Raw genomic sequence first — 20,100 nt, 5'->3', positions numbered from 1 at the left:
CTCACACACCAGAGAAAAATCAGCAACTAAATATAGTGACCTACAATCGATTACCAAATTATCGACTTAAGGCGCTCAAGAAGCACTCGAATCGGTATCTTTCGGATGGCGAGCGCGCCCAAGTGAAATTAGCGCTCTTGATTGTTGGATTGTGGAAAAGGTGAATCCGATCCGATCCGAATTGTGTCTGGCCAATCGGACTTGGTTCAAACGAGAGAGGTTGATCAAAGGAAGATAAAGGTGGGATTAGCAGCGGCGGGGGCTTTTATTATTCGCTTCGAACGTGTCCCGCTTGGCTAATACTAGGGGATCGAGTTGAATGAAATCAGGTAGTTCAACACCGATATAATTACCATTGAGCAGCATTGAAAAGTAAAAGAAGGAAGAAAATGAAAACTTTCTCCACCGCCGATTGAGTAAAAGAAGAATCTGCAAAAGAGAGCCAGTGTACAAGATCAATTGTTGTTGATCGTTCCAAAATTCTACGAATCGATCTAATCTAGGGACCTTTTCTTCGCCCATCTTGGGAATTTATGTCAGTACGGCAAACCAGCTTTCCTGTAAGTGTAAATAAGTGGCGTATGATTATGATTACTGTAAAAACTGGTTGCATCCATAAAAGCGAACCTCTAACTACCAGATTCGCTTGCGAGTATCTGTTAGCTGCTACTGCTCCTAACAATCTTTGAGGGATACCCTGGAACATTTACTGAGTTTTGCAAGCGCGAAAAAACCGGATCCGAAGCGCGAGAAATGAAACAATTTGTTGGTCAACCCCCCCTTTCTGAAGGTTGGTTGGTCTCGATCGATTCAATTACGCTGAACTGTTTACTCAAGAAGTAGTTCAAACAGACAGAAGATGCGTGTACCTTAAGAGTCGAGTCGAGTCAAGTTGAGTCAAGTTATCGGCAACCTGAAGTCGATTGCTCTATATTTATGATCGTAGGACAGCGTGTTGTTGCACTTTTGAGAGTTTGTTTTCCTTTTGCTGCCTTGCTGTCACTACCAAATCCACTTCTACTTCTTTAGCAAGGAGGAACCAAAATTGATATCCAGGACCAGCCTACAGCATCCACATTAGGGTGGCCCAAAATTGTACTAAGTGTGCGATTCTGGGGGCTCAACCTTCAAATATTAGCTCATGTTGTATGAAACCCATATTCATATGTCGGGGACTCAGAAAAACAATGTTTAGAGGTCGCACTTGTTCGATTTATAAAAAAAAGGCTACATTTCACGACACTTTTTCTTAATGAAATTTTCAGATCTTGAAAAGGTATCAATGATGTGTCTCTCAATTTTTTTATAATGTAACGTTTAAACAAAACATTTGTTCGGACTGTTTTGAACTCTCAATTTGTATGTATGTATTTCTTTAAATTCTGCAATGTTATGACCTTTTTGTACAAATAAAATATTTAAAATTCCCAAAAAAACTGTTCTTTAGATTAAGGTTTTCAATCAACAACGAACCGAAAAAATGCGCAATATTAGGAAGTACAACTTTACAGAAGAAAGTGTAGGGCTATAACTAGTTATTTCTAGACTTTTTATTTAAAATTTATTTTGTAGTATCCATATTACGTTGGCCAAACCGTCACCCAAGTATGGGTTACATGATCTCCAGTCAATTAAAAGACTGGAAACTAGACATGGCTATTTCTAGTGTTTCAAGAATCAATAGAAAGATGGAAAAAAATGATATCAGAAGTTTATTCGGTTCAAAGATTGATCTAATCTAAGGTTGCCAGATTGGCCGATTTTATCCGGGTTTGCCCGGTGGATACAAAATTAGGGAACAGTCCGCTCCAGCCCGGTTGCCCGGATTTAAATGAAAAATCCCTTGACTTTGCCCGGGTTTGTTCACTTTATTTGGCAAATCAAACAAAAAAAAAAACTACAAATTTGGTTTTAAAATTTATTTATGCCTCTACAACCAAAATTTTATGAGCAAGTTTTATAAAAACAATCATGAATGGTTTTTTAGATGCCCAACACACGATGTAAAATCTGTCGATAAGTTTTTTCCATTTTTTTCTTGATTTTTGTTGCGTAATTTATGGATTTTGACAAAATTTGCCAGGATTTTTAAATCGAATTCTCGGATTTTGCAAGGTTTTTATATAAATTGTCCTGATTTTTCCAGCACGGATACGTGCTGAAAAAAATGTGGCAACCTTACTTAAATCCCATCAAATTCAAAGCCATCTAAAGCAGATCCAAATTGCTACTTCATAACATTGCGCATCTTTGGAGTTCGTTGAGAATTGAGAGTCAGAAACAGTTCCAACATTTTTTTAATTTATTTATTTTTTAATACAAGAGGCACTTTTTCAAGATATACAAGTGTTATTAGGAAGAAAAAGTTAAAAAAAGGCCTTTTTCAAAAATCTAACGAGTGCGACCTTCAAACATCGTTTTTTTCTGAATCACCGCCACGTAAAAGTTTATTACTTACACCCTAAGAGCTATCATTTGAAAGTTGAGCCCCCAGAGTTTCTGACATAGTGTAATTTAGGGCCACCCTTATTTCCATTTTTTCAATTAGTTAACTTATCTGGAATCTAGAATAGTTTAAGAAAATTTGTCTTGATATGGCCAACTAAAACTTTCGAAAATGATAGACAGTCAAAGAAGATACTTTTTTTGTGACAAATATGAGAGAACATTACACAGAAAAAGTCCAAAATGAGACAAAAAGGGTAAGAATAGAACAAATAGGAGAAAGATGAAACATAAATTGTACAAAATAAAAAATTAATTTATAAAAATGAAAAAAAAAATTACACAAAAATGAGACATTAATGAGAGAAAACGAGCCTAATGAGACAAGAGTCTAACAAAAATGAGATAGAAGTTAAACCAAATTTCGACGAAATTTCAACGGAATAAGACAACAAAGACACAACAATAAGACAAAATAATAAAAAAAAAAATGACGAAAATAAAACAATTATCGGACAAACATGAGACAAATACGGCACAGAAATGTGACAAAATGAGACAGAAATGAGAACAATGTTACAAAAAAAAAGATCAAAGTTAGACAAAAAAGGAAAACGCGACAAAAAGGAAGCATGGATTCAACAAAATTGAGTCTCGAACCAGAAAAAAATCGAGACAAATTTAAGTCATAAATGAGGAAAAATGGGACAAAAGTTTAATAAAAAAGGAAATATTGAGGTTAAAAATGAAGCAGATATTAAACAAAAAAGAGACAGCAATTATTTTATGAAGTGACAAAATCTTCATAGGGACAAAAGAGGGAAAAACAGACCATTCGCACCTTAATTGATTGGTGAATATTGAAAAAAATAATGTCAGGTTAAAAATCGAGCATCATGGTCGAAAGTGTCCTATTCTTGGGCCCTTTTCCCTATTTCCAAGTTGTCCAACGATTTTCTTTTATTTTAGTAAAAATAGGTAGTACAGTAGTTTTTCGATTTTATCAAAAAGAAATTTTCCCCGTGAATATGGTGAAACTAAAAATTATATAAAAAAAGTATTTTTATTGTCTTTAATAAATAATTTATAATGTTTTTAGTAGTGGACACCTTTTTTTTCAATAAATTTTGAACATAAGATGTAATTATTCATTTCAGTTCAAATTCTTCTTTTCTATAGCAATTTTAAGATTTTTTTCTTGAAATAAAACCATGTAGAAAATCTATTTGATAGTGAACAACTAAAGAAAGTTTTTTTGTTTCGATTATAGTCGTTTTACCATCTTTATGGCATTCGCGACTTTATCAACGTTGCAGTTGGCGGATCGTTATTGAAAAACTATCCGGTACAACTGTGTTCGATGTTTACTCTTGGGCTCGAACTCGCGGACATCGGCTCAGGAGACAACAGACTTGCCAACTGAGCTATATCACAAGCCCGAACAACTAAAGAAAGTGATTTATTCAGTTTTTATGGAAATTTAACAGTCGTTAAGGGATGTCGATTTTGAAAAAGAATTCAAAGAAAACTGCACCAACAATTTTCTTCTGCAAATTTCAAATCTCAATATTTCAATCTTCTCACCTTTGATTAACTAAAAATTTATCTTTTCGAAAAATATTTTGGAATTTGCTCGACTTTGACTTTTTAAAGTGTGTTTCACGAAAAATGGAAAATTTGATTTCCAGGCTACGCAAATGCTATGCAAAACGAAGTCAGAAGTCAGTTGAAAATTATTTTTGTATGGAAACACGTAAAACACATCAAATATATGCTTGTTGTGTTCAAAAATAAGCGCGGGGAGACAAATGACAACAACACCAATTTATTGCACTTAGTTCAAGCTTTAATGTGGTTCATTAGTTTCAAAAATTCACTTGCACGTTTTTGCAATAAACGCACGTGAAGTTGAGTAAAAGTTAAACTTGAAGTTGCAATAAGTTGGCTAGGAAACGTCGTAGAATGTTGAAATCTTGTGCAAAACGTGTGATTTGAATGCCCTAACAATGTTCAGAACATTTTATTCATGTAAATCCTCATCTAACTGAAGTTAAGTTTAACAAACTAACTTTTAAATAACTTTCAAAATAAAACCTTTATAATTCTGCTTTGAAAAGAGATAGAGTTTTGATGTATTGAACAAAGTTTCATATTTTTACGTATTCTACAACTTTGTAGCATAAAGTAAAGTTCTATCTATCGAAATAAAAAGTTAAAATTTTCATTTTTTTATAGTGGACTTTGACTAACTGTTGGTGCTTTCAAGTTATGAAGCATATTTGAAGAAGCAAATGTTCTGAAGACACTTAAGAGAAAAGATGAAAGACAAAGGCGCTACGAAAAAAGTTTCACTTTTAGCCCTTTTGGATCGCTGTGCATCGTAACAAAAACAGACGCTCGCAAATGGGTTCTTTTAGACAGCCCTTTGAAAGCACAGCTCGCAATCGCGTCGTGAAGAGGTTCATATTCCAATAGTATGAAATTTATGTAATGTAAAATAATCGTTTAAATTTTAACTTAATTATATAAACATGCATCAGTATGACAATGGATAAATAAGGAAAATTCCATCATTAAATTTTAAAAACAAAACTTGTACGTACATGTTGATGACTGTTCGATGTCAAATGACTTAGAAATGGCTTCAGACGTCTGGCACTGCCTAGGCTTTGTAGAAGATTACATGACGCTGGACTTAAAACTTTATCGTTTAAGAATTTTTTTTGATAATTTTTACTATAATTGCATAACTACAGGGGCTAAAGAACATGACTTTCAACACTTTTTCGATTGTAGTTTTTCACACTTAAAATTTTTTTTCCCTGAATCTGGAAATCTTCTAAGACTGACTTAAAATTAGATTTTTTAAAAATTCTTGTCAAAATTGTTTCACAAATACCGGAACCTTTTTTTTTATTTAACATATGCATTAAATAAGCAATTTCAAACTTCAACACAATTTACTCTTCCTCGTTGTTGTTGTTTTTTTCCGGAATTTTCATCCTTGCCAATTATTCGCAAGGATGAATCCTTTATTTACTCTCACTCGAATAAAAAATTTGTTTAAATTACAGACAGTCAAACGATAGTTATCTTCATTCTCGATTTAAAAAAAAAATCAACACATGTACAATGTTGTACAATGATGTTGTATGTACAATATTTTCTTTTCGTATAAGTTAAATTATATCAGTTATTTTTTAAACAACTTCGACAAGAATTATATCACTATAAGTCAGTCCTAATTTTGGAAAAAATTGAGGTGTGTAAAAGTACAACCGAAAAAGTACTGAAATTCATCTTCTTTAGCCCCTGTAGTTATGCAATTATAGTAAAAATTATAAAACAAATCCTCAACGATAAAATTTTTCCATAAGCAAAAGTTGTTAAGTTCAGTTAAAGTTTAATTTCAAGGAAGGTTTATTTCAAGATTTTATTTGATTTATATTTTCGTAATATGATATTTCGTAATATGATGTGTTGCAACATATGTTTGTCAAGCCTAGTCACCAGCTTCAAAACGTATGTTATGAGGTTGATCCTCAAGTCCTCCCTAAGTATTCCTGTCAGAACTTAGTTTTGAGATTGACCAGTCCAACTCAAAGTTGAAGGCTGCCACTGAACTGCTGTTTTGAACCAAAACAATTCTTTTCTGAGTTTGAAATCGGGAACGTGTAAATAAGAGGAAACTAATGTGATGTGCAATATTTTCAACATTTTGTATTAATTTTTTTTTCTTTTCATTATTATTGCAATGAAACAATCCGTCCAGTCATTACTGGGATGGACAATAATTGAGAAAGATTTAGCAGCGATCCTATTTTAAAGTTATGATTGTATGATAGGATAAGTATCGGAAATGTAATATAAATGAGTTTTGTAATGAGCTGAGAACATCTAACTAAGCTCTCATAAGTTTAATGTCACTAGCAAGAACAGAAGCCATAAATAATAAATTGATGTCATACTCATTACAAATGGTTCATAAACGATGCTCAACGACAACACACGCGGAACCACCTTAAAGCATCAACTGACTTAACCTCACTCAATAGCGTCACCGAGCGCAGCCAGCGGTCAAGTTCGAGTTCACCAAACCAACAAGAAACACGACGAACCACCTCATACGTTAACATGGTGTGTGGTGAGGTGATCGATCACGACCGACGTCGACGACGATGACGATCATCCGAGACGAGCGAACCGGTCACAACACTTCGTCATCATCGTGTCTTAACGGGTCGGCGCGCGGTGCCGAAGAATATATGCGGCCCGCGATGCGTTCAAGATCACGGCCAACCAGCAGCAGCCTCCAAGTTCCGAAGCGAGCTAGCGTGTGAGATGACGATTAACGAGTAAAGTCAACGGTTTCGGTCGTAGCTCGTTAGGGGTCATCCTTTAATAGCGCCTCTTTCAGTAAAAGAATTATAAAAGTTTTAATAAGGCTTTTGTGAAGGTTTCAAACGTCTAAGACTTTAATGGAAAAAGTTACGCCATTTTGGACCATCTCAACTGGAGAATGTTGATCCAGCATAATCGTTACTCTCCGCAAAGTTGAACGCCAAAAGTGGAACAGCCAGCCACTCTGAATTGTTCCGAATAAAAACCAGTTGGTTGGTTTATTAGCAAACTCACAGGGGTTGATGCTGGTTGTCGCCCTGCTCCTTTTATTTTTCTGAAAGTTGTTGGACAACAAATAGATGGTGGACAGGGGATGGTCAGTGGAAGTTTGGAAGTCCCTTTGAAGAACGAACAACAACAAGTTGTTACGTAACTTCGATGAATGGTTTCCTTGTTGATACTTTTTTGTTGTTATTTTTGCTTCCTTTTATTATCTTCTCATTGATATTGATCGGCACTACCATAAGTGGGTTTTATCTCAAGTTGAACTGGATGTGATTTGGCACGTTTGGGGTTTTCGGTTTTGGTTTCTTTCCGATTGACCGGATGCTGCGAGGATTACTTGAGTCGGTCGTAATTGAATCTGACTCAGGTGTTGGGAAAGATGGAGAGATGACTTCATTGGGTTTTTTTCTTTCAGGGGAAAGTTTTAATCTGTTCGTCATCTGATGATATTAATTTCCTTCGAATGAGCACAAACGACAATGGCTCGAGCGTCTTTTGATCGTCTGTAAATTGATTTTTTGGGGATTTTTCAACTGAAGATTTTTGGACTGTTCGATTGTCGAAAATTTTGCAAATTCTTTTCTTTTTTCATATTGAAGCCATGACAAAGAATCAAGTTCAAAAACTGACACCCATACAAAAATGACAAAAATGACAAAAATGACAAAAATGACAAAAATGACAAAAATGACAAAAATGACAAAAATGAAAAAAATGACAAAAATGACAAAAATGACCAAAATGACAAAAATGACAAAAATGACAAAAATGACAAAAATGACAAAAATGACAAAAATGACAAAAATGACAAAAATGACAAAAATGACAAAAATGACAAAAATGACAAAAATGACAAAAATGACAAAAATGACAAAAATAACAAAAATGACAAAAATGACAAAAATGACAAAAATGACAAAAATGACAAAAATGACAAAAATGACAAAAATGACAAAAATGACAAAAATGACAAAAATGACAAAAATGACAAAAATGACAAAAATGACAAAAATGACAAAATTGACAAAAATGATGAAAATGATAAAAATGCCAAAAATGGCAAAAATGACAAAATGACGAAAATGAAGAAAATAACACACAAAATTACAAAAATTTCAAAAATGACAAAAACGACAAAAATGACCAAAATGACAAAAATGACAAAAATGATAAAAATGAAAAAAATGACAAAAATGGCAAAAAATACAAAAATGACAAAAATTACAACAAAAATGACAAAAATGACAAAAATGACCAAAATGCCCAAAATGACCAAAATGACCAAAATTACCAAAATGCCCAAAATGACCAAAATGACCAAAATGACCAAAATGACCAAAATGACCAAAATGACCAAAATGACCAAAATGACCAAAATGACCAAAATGACCAAAATGACCAAAATGACCAAAATGACCAAAATGACCAAAATGACCAAAATGACAAAAATGGCAAAAATGGCAAAAATGGCAAAAATGACAAAAAAATTACAAATATTACATAATAAAAATGACACACAAAATTCACAAAAGTTACACAATAATGGCACAAAAATAGCACAAAATTAACACAATAATGGCACAAAAATGACACAAAAATAACACAAAATTAATGAAAAATGGCACAAAAATTACACTAAAAAGACAAAAATGACAAAAATGACAAAAATGACAAAAATGACAAAAATGACAAAAATGACAAAAATGACAAAAATGACAAAAATGACAAAAATGACAAAAATGACAAAAATGACAAAAATGACAAAAATGACAAAAATGACAAAAATGACAAAAATGACAAAAATGACAAAAATGACAAAAATGACAAAAATGACAAAAATGACAAAAAATGACAAAAATGACAAAAATGACAAAAATGACAAAAATGACAAAAATGACAAAAATGACAAAAATGACAAAAATGACAAAAATGACAAAAATGACAAAAATGACAAAAATGACAAAAATGACAAAAATGACAAAAATGACAAAAATGACAAAAATGACAAAAATGACAAAAATGACAAAAATGACAAAAATGACAAAAATGACAAAAATGACAAGAATGACAAAAATGACAAAAATGACAAAAATGACAAAAATGACAAAAATGACAAAAAATGACACAAGTGACAAAAATGACAAAAATGACAAAAATAAAGATAAAGATAAAAATTACAAATAGACAAAAACTACAACAAAATGACAAAAATGACAGAATTGAAACAATAGACACTCCAGATTTCCTAACTTTAAAAACATCGCTATGTTTTTTGAATTTTGGGTGTTCGAGATTTTTTTTTTCTCTTTTGGGAATCGATGTCCTAAAAATGATAAAAATTTGAAAAAGAATTGAGATCGAAAAAAAAATCTAACAAGCATCAGCTCGATCCGATCAGTTCCTTTCAATCGGTTGAAACGTTTGCAAACGAACTAAAATAGAGCTGGAAGAAACAAAGTATGGGAAACAATACTTGAGGTGATCCAAATCAGATCTCTTTTTTTTGGATCATAACCTCCATTGGTTCAATTGTTTTTTGTTTTTTTCCTTTTTCGATCGCACTGAAAAGAAGCGAAACCACAATAAGCTGGAACAAAAAGGCTAAAGTTCAATCAGACTTTGAGGGTTTTTTTTTCATCAAAGGGAAGATCGACTCAAAAACTGATCGAAACAGCCTCCGAAAGAAGTTGGTCAAATTTTTGGCGGATAACTGCAATTTTTCGAGTCATATCCCATCCTCACATCTCCCCTGCACATCCCCCCATTTTAGTTTACATTCTCACGTTCTAACATGGGGGATGCACGCACGTTTTTTTTTTATTTCAATCGGTCAACAAATTGGGGAGGTAGATTGAAGGTAGGGGGCGTGGCTTCCTCCCCGTGCGGGAGAGTTCATGAACCAATTTCGTGTACTTTTTTTTCGCATATTCAACGAACAAAAAAAAAACACCACTGACAGTGTGTCTCATTATCAAATTAGAGACATGTGAGCGAGGCGGCTGAGGCTGGTGGTGGCTTTTGTTCAAGTTCAAGTTTGATGTGCTACTCGTATGGGCAAATAAACGAAAAATGAAAGAAAAAAAAACCGAGTCGGTGAAGTTGTCGAAATGTCGAAAGTGGGGTGTGGGAGTTTTCGTGTGTCGAGTTTCTTTTTGATGTCTGAGTCAATTTGGTGGTTGCAAAAAGAAAAAAAAAACGACAAATTAAGTCTCTTAAAAAAATCGCAAGTAACAATTTGCGAAGATCAATCAAGCGAACGTTTTGTGGCGCTAATTTGTGCCGGTTATTTTGCATGAATTAAGAGGAGAAGGTTGCAGGTAACGGTATCAAGCGTTTTTTTTGTTCAGTTCTCTCTATCTAAACTTTTCAAGTCCAATTTGGGCAAACCAATCTCCCATCACTTGGTAGGTTGTTTTTGTTTACTTTTGGGAGGTTTTCGAAATACGTCGCTGGCTCGGTGAAGTTGTTTCAGTTTTTCCACTCTTGGTTATTTACGAGAGCTCTTAATCGAGCACTCATTTGGCTCATGATTGATACTTTTTGGTGATAGAATCGACCTTGTCTTTTGAAGATATGTTCGATGTTATTGATGGACAAACAATTAGGAAATAGTGACTTCAATTTTTCAAGGTGGAAGATGAATTATTTCAAAATTCGATTTGCCAAAACCACGAAAGTTGTCTGTCACTACCACTCTTGATATTTTTTTAAATACTTCTAATTTTAGGTATTTTTGGGCTGTAGGGTAGCGGCCTTGGAATACTACTCCGGGGCCGCTGACCCATTGATTGGGTTCAGTGGTCGGAAAATCGCTCAAGAAAAGCAATCAGGAATGGTTTCTAGCTAGAATGATGCTACCTCCGAGTGCTGTGATACGCACGTGGTAAAAGTACCCCTTGAATATATGTCGAAAATCAACACTAACTTGATACAAGAAGATATACCATGCCCCACCGGAGGCTACCGTTGCTATTCGTCACGTGGCTAATCGACGATGATCGACATACTTGGTGATACATTTTGAACGTCGCTCCCTCAATCATTCCCGAACGTCTATCCTCGCATCATTGTTGATAATGCTCGTTATTGATAGACGATCATTAATGTTTCAAAAGGAAAAATCTGAATAAATACCAGGACCACATGTTCAAAAAAGCTGTAGCACATGCTGGACAGTTCATTGCGGTTACCTAGTCATGATTTTGTCCTTCTAGGCAAAACGAAAAATAAAAAATCATCTGATAGCCTACATAGATCGCTCAGAACTGATACATATCAGTTATGATCCTAAAGGTTGAAAGTCGTTAGGGGAAGGAAATCAGCATCGAGACGTTCGTTGCTGATAGTCTGCGTCCTTTTTTACCTCATCATGTAACGCAAAAGTGTTTCAAATACAGAAGCGTCGTTGTCATGCATGATTGTTTGTATGATTTGGTTGAAGAAGGAAAATTTGACTTTGATTTTTTGGCTCTGAATGTAGTCAAGCATGGCTCAGTGAAAATGATTGATTTTCGGAAGCATGATTGGGTTGATTTAGGATCATTTTTGAATTTATCAAACCCTGGGGTCCAAAAAGCTTTGTTTTGGTTAAAAAAATTTAAGAGTAAATTTGAACTTTTATGTTTGTATGAGAAAAATGAATATTTTGTTTTGAAAAAAAAAAAAAAACAAATCAATTGACATCACTGCTAGTGCTTGAGAGGTATTGCAAACTACTTTTCATGCAATACTTTTTTGTGTTTGTTTCTAAGGTTGAGTTGAACGGTACTTCAAATTGAGTATTTCGTAACGAGCGTGTAGTTTGGAGAACTCAAACTGGCTCCATTTCTCGTTTTAAAAAATAACTAAAAAACTAAACAGATTTTTTTACTGGTGTTAAGATATTTTTAGCTTGATGTTATTATTTGTCGAAAATCTTTTCACACTCATAAGAGGACAGAATCATTTCAAAGAAAAAAATATGGTTTTATATGTGCATCAGGTCACAACGAGGTTGTGTCTGGGTTTCTTTTAAGAATCTCACAAATTAATTTATAAAAATGAGGTTGATCATCTTTGTTCCTAAATTTTTCTACAAACTTCAATACCAGAGAAATGCTCACATAAAACATTGCTGCGGTAGCTTGAGTGATCTTTAAATTTCTCTGAGGATCTTTTGATTTTAGAATTTTAGCGATTATATCACAGAGAACAGAGTTCGAGCTGGAGCTCAACACGTGTGTTTGAATACCAACCTAAGTTTCAAACCAAATTCGTAAGTGGACTAACATCCATAAGATGTCGCTACCGGTACACCTATTTTTATTTTCATTTTTTCGACACGCTTAGAAATTAATATTCATAGCTTATCTCAAATGAGGCCAGTGCAATGTATGACAGTAACACACATTTTGGTGTAATAAATTTTAAAACATCATGATTTAAAAAAAAAATGCAAATCATATTTCAATCACACTTGAACGCTGTCATATGCACCAATCAAACAATATTGGCGCTGAATTGAAAGTTGAATTCCAAGTGTTAAAGTATGTGTTGGGATTTTACTATCAGTTAACAGTTTACTAGAACAGAAAATGTGAACATAAATGTTATAATTGTAAATTATGGCTCGATATTCTGGTTGATGTAACCTGAGATCGATACATGAGGACTTGTAACTCAGGGTTAGTAATCAGTAGAAATGAATAAATAATAACTGAGTTACACATGAGTTACAATATAACATCAACCGGAATAACGACCCATAATTAACAATTATAACATTTATGTTCACATTCTCTGTTCTAGAAAACTATTTACTGACAGACATACTTTAAAATTTGGAATTCAACTTTCAATTCAGCGTCATTATTGATTGAACAATATGGGGCATATGCAAGGATATATGACAGCGATTAAAGTGTGATTGAAATATGATTTGCATTTTTTTTTAAATCAAGATGTTCTTAAAATTTATTACACAAAAAGTTGTGTTACTCTCATATATTGCAATTGCCTCATTTGAGATAAGCTATGAATATTAATTTCTAAGCGTGTCAAAAAAATGGAATAATAATTGTACTGGTAGCGACATCTTATGGATGTTAGTCCACTTATGAATTTGGTTTGAAACTTAGGTTGGTATTCTCACACACGTTTTCTACACATTTTTGTTCGGGGCTCGATGTCTGTTCTCTGTGATTATATATCGTATCATCTCGCATAGGTTCTACTATATTTTGAAAATTGATCACGGTTAGAAAAAAAATCATTGACGGGATAATTTTTATAAGCGTGAGGGTAACATGCACTCATGAAAATATCAATCTAGATTTTTTAAATTTCTCCTGTAAAACAAATATTGTTTCAACTTATTATAAACAATTGTTAATTATTCCGTATTATTTATTAAATCACTTTATTTTTATTTCAGAATGCACCGTTCATCGAAAATTGCCTCCACCGGAGAACAAACGACACATGGAAAGTCAACTCGGCAGCAAGAAACAGGAATCTTTTTCTTCCTCGATAATTAGAGTAGGTACCTTGCACCAGTAATTATTTTTACAAGCGTTCAACTGCTGCTCTGGAAAACTTTTCCGCAAAACTTGACGGCGGCACCGCGTCCAAACACATGTGTAAAGCCGTATGATATTCTTGTTTATTGTAAGGAGAGAAAAACCTCTTTGCCCTCACATCTCCCCTGTGAAAAATAAGGAGGAGAAGGTGAAAAAAAAAACGAAACCAACAGGGTGAGAGATTGCAATCTTTGTTCAACCAACCGACCATCGGACCAGATTCCGGCGGCTTGCTTGCTTGCTTGCTTCTTATTCCAATAAACTCCAAAGAAAGCAAGCAGGAAAAAAGCGACCGGATCAAAAGCTTCCCGATCAGCGGCCGCCGCTTTACTCTCTTGGCCGGGGCAAATACTTATCCCCGGTACCCGCATACGTAGTGTATTGAAAAGATTGAAAAGAGTGGTAAAATTTCGTGGTGCTTCGGAAGCCCGGCCAAACGCCCGCTCGCTCACTCGCCAAACAACGGTAACTAAATACTCTAATTTAACGGCACTTTACCCAGTGTGCAGATCTCTGCTCGCATTAAATCTTCGACTTTTCGAGGGAGCTGGAGGAAAGAAAAAAAGCGGAGAGGAAGCAAGGTGGCTCTTTATAACTCGCCGGATGGACGGAAACTCCTCCGGGAAATTGTTGAACCCAGTGCGAGCAGAAAGCTTATTGTTTAGAAGATTTCTATCAGAGAGAGGATGAAACCGGAGGATGAACATTGGCAACACTGGCAAGTGGTTCAAAATAGTGGGCTTCCTGCTTTTGGAGTCTTTACTCCCTAACATACGAGTTCAATTGAAAGTTTGAAGCAAAAAGAGGTTCATCTAACCTCACTTTTCCCCCTCAAGTTCCGCGCGGGGTGTTAAAGCCGTGATTCACGGTCAGGGCGTCGTCGTCGCCGTCCGTTGCGTTTAAGGCGACGAATGCCCGCGCGATGAGCGCGACTAATTATGCACGGTCGCGCGCGTCTCTGCGTTGCACATCCAACTTCCAACAAGCGCAAGACGGCAGCAGCAGCCTTTTGGTCACCAAGCTCAGTTTTAGCTCGGCTCAACTCAGCTTTAGAGCAGTGTTACGGGTTCAAATTAAAACGGGATCATAAAACTGTGTGCACCATTTACCCGGGACCCTCCTTCATTCTTGGGCGGCTTTCAGCACTTGTTGCTTAGTTGTTTTTGTGTTTTTTTCTTCTCCTTAAGTTCACGCGAGCCTAATGGCGGCGACCACGGCATGCCTATTTTATATGGGTAATACTTTGGCGTGTCGCTAGCAACACCTCACCAAAAGTTAAACCTGTTAAAAGTGTAGTTAGTTGCTCAATATATGGGTCGCATGGGTTCTATGCAGTGTAGATCAGATGATGAGGGGCAGCCCGAAGAACGACATACTTACATAAATCGGGTTTCAGGTGAGATCACACCCGGCCAAGTCCGGCGACGACTGAGGAGGTCTTGACTAAAACTATCTACCGATGCTGCCATGGAGATAAAACCGTTTTAGAGGCTCGGGTTGCTTGCGATGATTTTAGAGCATGATCTGGACGGTTTCACGATCGAGTCCTTGGAAGATGGCTCTCTTGATGAGCAGTTAAAGTCGGGTTATGCAGTTTTACTACGGCTAGTAACGTTTGTCCACTAGATCATTAACGGGTGCATCGGAACTTGAGGTTTACAATTCGGATCTCAAATTATAAATAACAATTTTTTTTAAACGAACACAAATACACACAGGATCTCAATGAAACTTGATTTTTCTTATTTGAAATCCAAATTTGATTTTCCCTTTGAGTTTTGAAAATGAATTTCAACCGAGATCTAAGTAGTCGGCGAAACTGAAGAGACGTGGTTGACAGAAGCTCCGAAAATTTATCAATTTTTTATAAGTTTGTGCTGGTTTTGTTTTTTGGAAATTTTTAAAATACCATCGTTTGAAGAACAAATTAAACATTCCCCGATGAACTGCTTTCCGAAACAGATGATTTGCCTACTAACTAAGTTGCTGTTTCACCGTGGATGACGAAATCGGGTGGACATTGGCCCGGGCTTATTCGGCTTAGCAAGATGTAGGAACCAGGTTGAAAATTCTAGAGAGGAGTGTCAATGCTGTGCAACAACAACAATTTGGTGAGCTCTTTCCATTTTTAATTACATTTAAATAATTTTCACCCGTCAATCCTACCTGCCAAGTAGGATTTCCTATAAACGCAAATAACCCTCCCTCTACCTATCTTAAACAGCATCCTTGTATGTAGGGTCGCATGAGTTCTCTTGCACCTGAAAAGTTCATTTCGCTGTTCAGATTATCCCTATATGATTGCATTGACTTGTCACGGTGTGATGTCCACATTGATTCTAAATCATAACACTTGAAATGAGTATTGAAACCACGTACTCATTTTGGCATCAAGTGTTAGGCTTGATTGTTAGTTGTACCTCGTGTATCAGCCAATTCAAGATGTGTGTAGTCACCCAATGCTATGCTATGCTATGCTATGAATTTTGAAAATGAATTTCAACCTTATTTTATTAAGCCGAGTTTGCAATCTGTATCTGTGGATCTGGACTGGAAATCGAAAAGAGTCAGGAGTTCTTAGCGGAAAAAATCGACAGCTTCATCGATGAGTTCCGGCAAATGGAGGTCGACCAGGATGTCCTCCAGATTGAGGTTAGAGACGTTCACGACGAATAGTGAAAGCCCACCTGACGTTTTCGGATATCCTGACAGACTTCTCTTATGAAATTATCGGATCCGGTGTCTATTCCGATGCAATGAAATTAGACCGCGTAACGCCTAATCGCGTCTATTGCCAAATCTGGTAATAGATCAAATGTGTAAACGCTCCCCATACTAAATAAAGTTATCGAAATAGACTAAGTAAATACTTAACAAGGTATGACCTTCCATGTCAGTATGGTTTCCGAAACGAATGTAGCATCTAATCGCAACTGCGGAACTATTGGTGGACGTGTGCGATGATTTGGACAATCGTAAATATGCTGGTGCCCTGTTCTTGGTCCTGATGAAAGCGTTCGATACGATTGATCATTCGTTGCTATTACAGAAATTCAAATGGTATAGAATACGAGGACAGCCTCTCCAGTTAATCGACAGATATTTAACAACTCGTCAACAATTTGTTTCCCTACAAGGAGCATCGAGCGCCAAAAAGGTCCATAATGACAGGAGTACCACAGGGAAGCAACTCGGGCCCGCTGATGTTCTAAGTCTTTATCAACGATCTCCCGCTGATGAACCTGTACGGTAAAGTTCGATTTTTCGTCGACGATACCCTAATTTCGTACAGCAATGCCAATCCCCTCCGTATAGTGGCATGGATTGGAAAGGATTCGGAAGCCCTCCAGCAATACTTCAACTGTAATCTCCTCTTTTTGAACTTATCTAGAACATGCTATTCTAGTCTGGACGCTGCTGCCGTTGATAAGTATAGACAACACGATAATTTAACGTGTGCGCGATACAGTGGTTCAAATCCCCAAAAAGCTGTAAAAAGTCCAATTTTCAAGTCAGCGACAAAAATTTGTATTATTCAGGATCCGAATCTTCAATATTCAAGGAACGTTTTTTCTAGAACTAGATATTTTCTAGAACTTTTTATACACCTTCCACGAAACAAACTTGAACGACAACTTAAACACAGAAATAAAAAAAATGGATAGGTGGAAGCCTCAACAAAAACATATCTTAAAACCAGCTGCTAGTTTTTGCTATATTTTGAGTATGATAGATTTGAGTGGAACGCTGCTTGGTTCAAAAATGAACAATCTAAAGAACTTCTACAGAGTAAATCAAATATTCAGTTTTCCAGTATAAAGCTGGTGTACGCGGACCGCTGCGATAAATACGTTTAATATCGGTGTAATTTGGAAAGTATTTGTGCTCAATATAGTGATTCGAGTGCGCGGAATATTACTCTTTATTTGTAAAGTTAAATTTTAGTGAGAAAGGCATTGTATTGTATGTCATTTGGAAAAAATAATTACGACGGTCGAATTAAAAGAGAAAAGGAATACAAAACGAAAAAGAAAAAGCTACTGGTCTAAAATCTCGCGTTCGGGCATCAGAAGCTTTTTATCCAGGAAACAAGGATAAAGCTTTCGTAGTGGTATAAGAGTTCAAAAGCCATAAAGAAAAGCTTGAACTGTTTTAAGTGTGATGACAAAAAGTTTTTTTTCCAATTGGAATTCGGACGGAATAATCAATCAATATTCCTAGTATGCTGTTTCAGTAGGCAGTCCCAAGCTAAGTATTCTTTTTTCAATAATTTGAGAACTACTTCGACATTTCCTCTCGAATATCACTTATAAAAGTTTTCTAACAAATGATGATGTTTATGTATAAAGTGGATGAGTGAGGGCTTTTGAAATTAGTCTATGCAATTGCTAAAAAGTTTATTTTTCGGCACTAAACAGAAATGGAATAAAAATTTGTTCAATTATCGAATACAGGAGGGATAAAACTAGAAAACAACTTCGCGTATTATTCGTTGTTATGGTTTGATAAGTTCATCTACAGCACGCCAGAAAAGGGCTATTCGAAAAAGCTCAGAAAACTAGCCACCAGATGGTGCTTGTGCATATTCGAAATGTGAAAGCTTTTACCGTCGACACCGTTTCTCAACCCCTGATACTTAACATCGCATGTTGCGAACATTTTATGCTTGCCAGAAGATGCATTGAGATAATATACTTATCATTCGTTAATAAGTTTATATTGTACATACTTATTTAATAATATTAGCATATTCCAATTAAGTTTACAAACTATTACCATATCTTCGAATTATTATTTCCAATTCAGCTCCAAAAGTTCATTTTTTGGATTGGAAAGCTTAAAAAATCACGTGAAATGAATAAAAAAAACAGGTGAAGAGATTGTGAATGTGTTTGTTTGAATATTTTAGTTTAAATATCGAATATTTTTAAATCTTAATGTTGAATAGTTTTAAATCTTTTAGAAATATTGATCTGTGCATAGATGATAACTTTCATTGGAATGTGTTTTAAACGTACAGCAATATTGATCACACTCTCACCAAAATTAATCTAAATATATTTTAAACCTTTTTCAAAAGTTTTGTAAACAATGATGAGCTAAGGTTGCGTTGATCGACGGTGCGATAGAAATGAGCTTTCGATGTAAACTCATGTGAAATCCACAACCAGATGGTGCTAGTATATTCACGATTCCTCGAAGCTTTAGGCTGATGTCATGCTGAAGCAACTAGCAACGCAACGCAACGCAACGTTCCAATAAGATTGCGTTGCAACGCATTGGTATGTCATGCTGGCGCGACCTGTCACTTTGAAATTCCCTACAAATCATCACTTCTCTACATCTGATAATGCTTTGAATCGTCTCCTTTCTTTCGGGAGCCATCAAAAACTCATCAAATCACGACCCGGATTGCAAGAATGCCGAAAATTGAACAGTCAAAATTCTTTGTTTTTTGTCGGAACTAAGAATTCATGAAAATTTTCTTGCCGATTAAGATATTTTTTAGTTTATTATCACAAGTTCGGACAGATCTTCGTACTATTGTGCTTAAAACCCGGAATCACTGCTTCAAATCGAGAAAAAACAATATTCCTATTGGATTTCCTACTAGTCGCGCTACAAAACACATTGGCATCAGATTGGTCGCGCTATACAAAGCGACCAGTATGACAGGTCTGCGCGATTTCCATGGAGATCAAATGAGAGCTGGTTAGTCGTGTGAACGTTGCGTTGTAGGTCGCGTTGCTAGTTGCTTCAGCATGACATCAGCCTTACACTACACTGAAAATAATTTTCACTTAAAAGGTAAGTGACATCTAGAGTGAATTTCGGCCATACGTAAATTCATGTGAATTTTAAGTGACCGTCAAGTGAAAATCACTTAAGTGACCAATCAAGTGAATTTCAAGTGAGTGGCAAAGTGAATATCAAATGTTTGCTCAGGTCGTTAATATCTTTCAGTTATAGTGCTTTTAAGGGGAAATTTCGGAATATCAAACATGAATCAAATTTGTTTATTCAAAACAATTATTTATTTTAAAAAATACAACTTTTAAAACCCTCATTTTTTCATATTTATTTGGATCGAAATAGAAGTTTCGGTTTGCGAAAATAATCAACTTCTTCACTTTGACGAGACAATCTGGTTGACTTTTCTGAAATAAAAATGGAAAAAATTACATTTTGACGATAGTCTATTGGTTTGCATGATACTTACTTTTATTTCGCTGCACTTGAATTTTTTCAAAATAAATCACCATCGGAAAACGTATCCGAAATCTGATTGCTTGAAAAAGGTCACTATAAGGACGTGTTATCCGATTCACACGATGTTCCTGTCGATCTATGGAAAAATATAATTGCTTAAAAACATATAAATTACTCTAATTCTGCATGCGCCTACCAACTTCAACAAACCTCTGTTGTTTCTTTTCCAAACAACAATAAAACAATCAATACCGACATTGTT

General features: G+C 35.4%; 1 protein-coding gene and 1 long non-coding RNA gene across 8 annotated transcripts in view; one reads left to right on the top strand and one right to left on the bottom strand.

Moving 5' to 3' along the window:
* LOC129740328 (uncharacterized) overlaps positions 1-15,326 on the top strand; it is a 45,890-nt gene extending 30,564 nt beyond the window's left edge. The window contains exon 3 of the long non-coding RNA XR_008736204.1: positions 13,484-15,326. This is a non-coding gene — a long non-coding RNA (uncharacterized LOC129740328). The remainder of the gene's footprint in view (positions 1-13,483) is intronic.
* Positions 1-20,100, bottom strand: part of LOC129740327 (microtubule-associated protein futsch) — a 184,100-nt gene that overhangs the window by 45,589 nt on the left and 118,411 nt on the right. The gene's annotated exons all lie outside the window — the stretch shown is intronic.

This window comes from Uranotaenia lowii, chromosome 1 (genome assembly GCF_029784155.1).
Source record: "Uranotaenia lowii strain MFRU-FL chromosome 1, ASM2978415v1, whole genome shotgun sequence".
NCBI lineage: Eukaryota > Metazoa > Arthropoda > Insecta > Diptera > Culicidae > Uranotaenia > Uranotaenia lowii.
Note: the sequence above shows the minus strand (reverse complement) of the source record. Positions and strands in the feature narration are given on the sequence as shown.